The 7,398-nt window shown below is 39.3% G+C and overlaps 1 long non-coding RNA gene across 1 annotated transcript; it reads left to right on the top strand.

Annotated features, from left to right (window-relative positions):
- Nucleotides 1-5,400: 5,400 nt before the first annotated feature.
- LOC112012938 (uncharacterized) lies at nt 5,401-6,636 on the top strand. The gene is made up of 3 exons (XR_002883047.2): nt 5,401-5,553; nt 6,011-6,349; nt 6,490-6,636. It is a non-coding gene; the product is annotated as an uncharacterized LOC112012938 (long non-coding RNA).
- The last annotated feature ends 762 nt before the right edge of the window (nt 6,637-7,398 follow it).

The raw sequence follows: 7,398 nt of genomic DNA, 5'->3' as shown, positions 1-7,398 counted from the left end.
CAGGGGATTGGTGTATCTCTGAAGGTTTGTAGCAGTAAAGGAACTCGTCCACAGTGAGAGGACGGTCCCTTCCAAATACTTCACCCCACAAAACTTGCATTGAGACGATTAGTCTCCATGCATTTGGGTTGAATTGACATATTCCTAAACCTAACCTAAGTAACAACTCCCTAGTAAATGCGTTCAAAGGAAATCTTAAACCCCCCAAGAGGTAAGATTCATAGACGCCAACCCCGAAGCGAGGGTTGCAACACCATTCTCCTCGGACGGGTAACCTAGGGTTAAACTCGTCTGGGATTTGGTACCACTCCCTAAGGTTCCTAAGTCTCTGCTCGTCCGTCTTGGAGGGGATATCTATTGCACAACTATACACAGTCACTTCCTCTTCATCTAAGGGGTTAGGACGAGGGGAACTGGAAGTACCAGCTTGAGACCCAGAGGCCTTCCTAAGCTGTTCCTGTAAAACTTCCACAGGAAGCCCAGGGACGCCAGAGACGTACTCCTCGTCCGTGGTGTTCCCCCCACTACTGTCACTACTAGAACTATTGTAACTACTCTCGTCATTATATTCGTCTATAGCCTTGCCTATACTATCACTAGACGAGGAAAGAACAATATCTACCATCTTAACAGGAAAACTAAGGACGAGAAAAAGAAAAATACCTGGATCTAGGACGGATGAAGGCTATAGACGCGAGAAGCTTCTAGATGAATATCTAAGACGAGGAAGGACAGGAAAAGAAATTTCAGAAATGAAGAGGGTACCGGAGGTATTCCACTATTTATAGGTAGCAAGCTCAGGCATCTGAAGCGACATAGCCCAGTCATTAAGAGACACGTGGCAAACTCCTCGAGTAGATCAATCGACGAGATTTTCCCACCAACAAACTCTTGACACGTGGCACACCAAACTTTTGCTAATACACCCTATTTGTCTTAGGACGACCCAATGAACAAGGGGGCAACTGATGATGACATAAAAACACCACCACTGAAAAATTGTTCATATGGCTCGTCCACAGGAAACAGAAGATGGCACAGCCAAGTTGCCTCGTCCGTCCTTAAGGACGGACGAACAAGGTCTCGTCCACCCCAAAGGACGGACGAGGAAGGCATGGCCAAGCTAAGGCACATCCACCCCTGGATATGGATGGACGAGCCAAGCACTCATGACTTCACCAATAAGTCAAGACCTCCATTACTCGTACTGAGACACCGGTTCAGATGAAGCAACTTCTACGGAAGTTATGGAAGTTACCTCCGATTTTGATGAATTCCTCGACAATAGGAACGGTTATCAGAGAAATTAACCGTTCCATGTGCTATATAAACCCGATTCTACGTAGAGGTAAAGGATTCTGACTCTTTCATTTTTGGAGAAGGAAACAAACACTTAGACATTTTCCCTCTCTGTTCCAGCCTTCTAACTTCATCATCGGAGGGTCTTAGGCCGGTCTCCACCGGTCTTGCTCTGATTGAATTTGGTTTTGCAAGACTCAATTCTCGAAATTGTCAAAGTCTGAAGAGTTTCAACCCACTGATCTTCGAGGAAATATCAAATTGCAATGGAGCCTCTTCCAATGCGGTAGAGACTTTATCCAGCGATTGTTGTCTGATGGCAACCACTAGACACTGCTTCGCCATTACCTGACTTCCAACTAGATCTCCAACTCGCCCCTCAATGGGGTATTTTACTTTCAAGTGCAGGGTAAATGACACCTCTCCCATGGCATGAAGTCAAGTCCTAGCCAAAATAGCCATATAAAGGGAGTAAGCTTCAACCACAATAAAGCTTAATTGCACCACTTCATTCCCTGCCTACATAGGTAGCTTAATCATTCCTCAGGGAATCACAGTTATGCCGTCAAACCCAACTAGAGGGGGATCATACTTGCTTAGATCCTCGGGCTTAAGGTTTAATCTTTTATATAAGTCTAGGTACATAATCTCAGCTCTACTTCCCTTGTCTACCAAAACTCTCTTTACATCATATCCCTCAATCCTAATGGTCGCCACTAAGGCATCGTTATGGAGTTGGAAAGTCCCAATTTTATCCTCCTCCAAGAAACCTAGGGTTGGCTAAACTCTAAGCCTAATCTTTTTAGATTCTTGGGCTTGCTCCTCTAGCTCTGGCTTTGAAGCCACAGACATAACACCAGAATATAAGCCAGCATCACATCTAAGTGTCACAAAAATTACATTGATTGTTCCTGAGGATGACCGAGGAGCAACCTCCCTTTGGTATCCTATCTTGGCCTGATTTGTCTATCCTACAGGCTAGTGCAGGAACTACTTCAATTTCCTAACCTTCACCACTTGGTCCAAATGGTTGCACAAGGTTCTATAGTCCTCGGTTATATACCCCCTATCCTGATGGTAATGGCAGTAAAGACTCTGATTATGCTTGGATGGGTCTCCTCCCATTTTATTGGGTCATTTGAAGTATGGTTCATTTTTTATCTTCTTGAGTATCTGATACACTGGCTCCTTAAACACAAAGTTGACTATCTGTGTGTTAGCCCCTATTAACTGGTTGGAAAAATCTCTCCTGGGTCGATTGCGATCGTATCCCCCTAGCCAAGGGTCTCTCTTTTCAAGGGGGAAGACTTTGGCCTTGCCCTTTCCTTGGGTTCAATCTTCTTCGACCCGCTTATGCTCGTTAATGCGGTCCATAAGCTGTCGCATACTACGAGCAGGTTTCATCGTCAGAGACTTCCTCAGGTCATGTTCCGTTGGAAGCCCAACCTTAAAGGTTCTAATGGCTACGTCCTCAAAATCACCATCTATCTCATTAAACGTTTCCCAATACCTATCCGAGTAAGTCTTCAAAGTCTCCCCTTCTCGCATCACCATGGATAATAGAGAATCCAAGGGTCTGAGAACCTGACTACATGTCACAAACCTCGCTCTGAATGCTCTGGTTAGTTCTTTAAAAGATCTAATTAAGCCCTCTTCCAATCCATCAAACCACCTCATAGCAATAGGCTCGAGACTAGAGGGAAATACCTTGCACATAAAGGTCTCATTCCTCGAATGGATAGCCATCCTCTAGTTGAAGTAGCTCACATGTTCCACAGGGTAAGTTCTCCCATTATAAATGGTAAATGTAGGCTGTGTCAAGCGATGGGGAAGCTTGGCTCTATCAATTCTCCATGTAAAGGTTGACTTTGAAATCTGGCTGAAGGCCTTGCTCATTGCATCATTTCCCATGTTCCTAGGGGATGAGCTTTCTCCTCGCCTTCTTTTCTGCTTCTCTAACCTATCTAAGCATGAAGATGCAGAGAAAGATTCACTGGCAAAGGTCTTTGACCTATGTTTATAGGTGCAGTCTCTATCTTCATTAGATCCTTCACCTTATAAGGGCGTTGAATCTCCCTTAACATGCTCCTTCTGACGTAATTTTTTGCATAAATGATCAATCTCCAGCTTGAGATTCCGAGTCTCCTGCTCATATGAAACATGACTTCCAATTCTTAAGTGGCTTCTGCTAGTTTGCTCAGTTTATTGAGTTTCCACCCTAACGCTTGGGGTAGGATTATACTCCCTATCTTTCCTCCTTTCCAAGTTAACAAAGTGGTCCTCATGCTAAAAGCCAATAGATTCCTTCATATTCTGCCTTGAGGTAGCCATAGCCTGGAAAGAGTAAACTGCAAATGGATTCTCACAGACGGCGCCAATTGTAAGTGCTCAAAAACTAAAGGCCCAAGCCCACTAAGATCAGTGGTACCTTGTCCTTATTATCAAGCCCAAACAATAGAATTTGTAGAGAGTGGAAGACTCAAATCCAAGTGCAATTCTAAACTATGTCCAAACTTAAGGCTGAGTTGCCCAAGTAATAGATTTTTTTTATGAATGAAACAGCAATTGTAAGTAAAATAATCCTTAGGCAAATCCGAGAATCAGCTATTTGTATTAAGTATAGTTCAAGTTTACATTAAACTCTTCTTTTTGCTTTTTCCCTACTCAAAGGATTTTTTTAAGCATCCCCTCCCCTCTAAGGAGCTCCCTTCTTTTTATATCCCCTTTCAAGGCATCCTAGCCCTCCACTTTTATGTCAAGGGGCCTTTCCCAGGATACTTGCCCCATTAGGTCTCTGCTGAAGGTGGTAGAAAGAGGTTGCTAGCTGTGGAGTGACTGTTCAGGGGTCATTTCCACATTAATGCAACTGATAAGGTTGGTGTAAGGCATTGAATGCGAAGGCGGGAGGTATATCCTTCAGAAAGCTTCCCTCCACCATCCCTGTTCCCATTATTGTCCTTTCTCCTCTCCCTAGGCCTTCGAAAGATACTAACAGCCTTGATTCTACTTCCATCCTCGGGTAGGTGAAATCCTCGGAGCTTATTTACCTTTCGATCCTGGACTATGCAAGCTACTCCGAGATCTAATCTTCTTCAGTCCACAAAAATTTACAGATTTTGGCAACGTTTTGCAAATTCTGGAAAATTTCACCACTAGCCGAATCGACCCAACCAACACCTAAACCCAAAACCAACTCAACCAATTGATGTCAACCATCGATTTCGGGTCCCTCCACCTTCCACCCGACGCTGGCAGGTCAGGTCTGGGTTAGGTCCAAAACCGAACCGACCCGACCCGTGGATAGGCCTAGGTACATATAATGGGATATATTTTAGGGAAATAGTGTAAAATAAGATATATTTTATGGGATAAAGTGTAATTTCCCCAACTGTTTAAGCTTATATAAAAGGATTAAGAAAATTTTTGTAAAATTTAATAAGTAATAATAAATAAATTAATAATAAAAGGATTAGATGAAGAATTTGAATCCTAATCAACTTAGGACTTTTATCAATAATAATAAATGGATTAAATGAAGAATTTAAATCCTGTATCAATAATAAAATAAATGAAGAATTTGAATCCAAATCAAATTAGGATTTTTATTATTTAAAAGACAATAACACATTATTTTTATTTTAAAAAAATTACTGCAATTTGGTGGTACAGCCACTTACCACGGCTTCTAAACCCAAATTTTATTATATAGTATACTATATATATAGTCATATAGATTAGAGATTATGTATCATTATTATAATATAAATCAGATATTAGATTTAATATGTAATATATTCATACATATTTTATTTATGTTTTTTAATGCCAAAATTTAATACGTTTCTTTAACCTTAAACCCGAATAAGGAAGAATTTAACTAAATTAACGGAAAGCCCCAAGTTGCCAACAGACTGAGTAATGCACGGCTAGTTTCTCTTCTTCGACATTACACGCAATCAACGGTCATCTAATGTTCTCAAGATTTTGAACCGGATATTTCTGAACCTTCATGGGCTTTGGCCCATTTTGAGCCTCTGTTTACCTTCTCTTTATTTTCCTTTTTCTTTTCTTTTTTTCTTTTTTAGCTCTCCTTTGGGGTAGCTCGTACTTCGTACTCTGAAAATTATGTAAATATTAAATAAAGTTAAGAGCACGGCAATCGTTTATTACAAAACATTTGTGCAATCTAAAGTCTTTGAATTCAGCCACTTGCTTTGGTTAATCAGTGGAGTGCGAACCTTCATTCTTCACCAGGTAAGTTTTTTATTTTTATTTTTATTTTTTGTCCTCTTTGTATTATTCCAGATTTAAAAAAATATATATATATATATATATATATTATATCTTAGAAACCCAAGTGACTCCCACAGAACAATACAATCAACCTTTATAATACAATGCAATATGGATGCAAAACAAGAGCAAGAATGCCAAGAAATCATTTGCCTATTCTTCAAAGCCTTTGGTTGAATGATTAGTTTTGGCAATTTTACATACATGTAGCAAGTGAAACTTGTTGATGACACGTTGAATTTGCATGTTCATTCTGTTTCTGATTTAGTATTTTCCATGAATGGACACCACTATGAAATTTTTTTGTATTGGGCTCAATTTTGTCTTGTGAATATTTTCATTCATTTCTGCAATTTCTCTTCTTCCTTGTAAATCAATGCAACAAAAGTAAACATTAATGACCATATTCATTATTCAGGTTGTTACTCACAGCATATATGGAAGAACCTGCTAAAGAAACAAATCATGAAATTGAGATGATGCAAGAAGAAGAGAGAGAAAATGATGATTGCAATCCTAAACAACTGCCGAACACATCTTTTCTATCTGAGCTGAACCTCTTAATGGTGTTATTTTCAGCATTTTCTTTACTTGACGATGAAAGATTAAATTACATGGAGAGCAAAGGCAAAAATGCAAAAGACCAAGAAGCTAAAGTATGCATATCAAGAATACACAGCAACAGACGCGAAGTAAATGAAGTCAAGCTCATGAAGCCATCAGCACCTAGGATTCAAACAACCATACGCGATTCCAGGTACATTTTTTGGATGTCTTTCACAAAGATTCTACAAATTTACATCTGAGTACTTTACTCTATGTAGCAAACAAAGCTGCAATTTTCTTGTCATCCAATATCAAGATGTCAATTATGTCTTTCTCTTGCTATATGTTCAGGCATGGCAGAAGAATGTAACAGAAAATGTCTACCAAGAAAGGAATGCCGGTCATCAGGAGAAAAAAGAATGCAAAGATCTGAGTCATGATCTCTATTTGTACTGTGTATGACCATTGGTAAAAGCAAACCGCAAGATGTTTATAAAATTTTTTGCTCCATAAGTTCTTTTGTATATTTTTAATCAAATAACTATTACATTATCCTTACTATTTTATTTTAAATAAAAGGCTTAAATTATAAATAAGTTTCAAATTCTGGAATAATAACTCTAGATTTTCACCAAAGGAGTGTCACATACATGTTGGCACCAGCTAATCTCTAAACAAAAATAACTACAGGTGAAAGGTGATTGGAATCTTCCTTTTGCAATGAACAAGGGAGAATTTAGCGATTATCTTTCAGACACTTTGAATCTAGAATTAACTATAAACTCAACAGGTTTCTTGCACAGCAACTCATCAGCAGTTCTTATTCTACCTTTTAGATAGTTCAAACTCCTCAAATAAAATCACACAACATACAATACCAGTTGGGAATAGTTCTCAACTTCTCATTCCATCATTCTCTGCTTGTAAACTTTTCTATTCATCTTCATCCACAATTAAGCCCCATTTGGAACATCTACATTTAAGTTACCTTTCGACTTTTGTCTACAAAAAAATTTGTTTTGTATCTGAGACCTTGCGTTTGGACTTTGGATCCTCTACAACAAAGTCATTCAGTCGAATGACCTCTTTTAATGGCTGAAATGGAACTGTGACTAGTACTTCAAAAGGTTATCTTTTTTTGTTTAACACTAATACCTGAATTTTTTTTTTTTAACCTCTTCCTCTCTCGACCACTCTTTGTTTCTAATTCATAGCTGTCCCGTTAGTGCATTTGGTTCTGCTTCTGCTAAAGCTGTGAAT

The sequence above is a fragment of the Quercus suber genome, unplaced genomic scaffold (assembly GCF_002906115.3).
Source record: "Quercus suber isolate HL8 unplaced genomic scaffold, Cork oak 2.0 scaffold_349, whole genome shotgun sequence".
NCBI lineage: Eukaryota > Viridiplantae > Streptophyta > Magnoliopsida > Fagales > Fagaceae > Quercus > Quercus suber.
The sequence above is the reverse complement of the archived record's forward strand: the minus strand, read 5'-3'. Positions and strand labels throughout refer to the sequence as shown.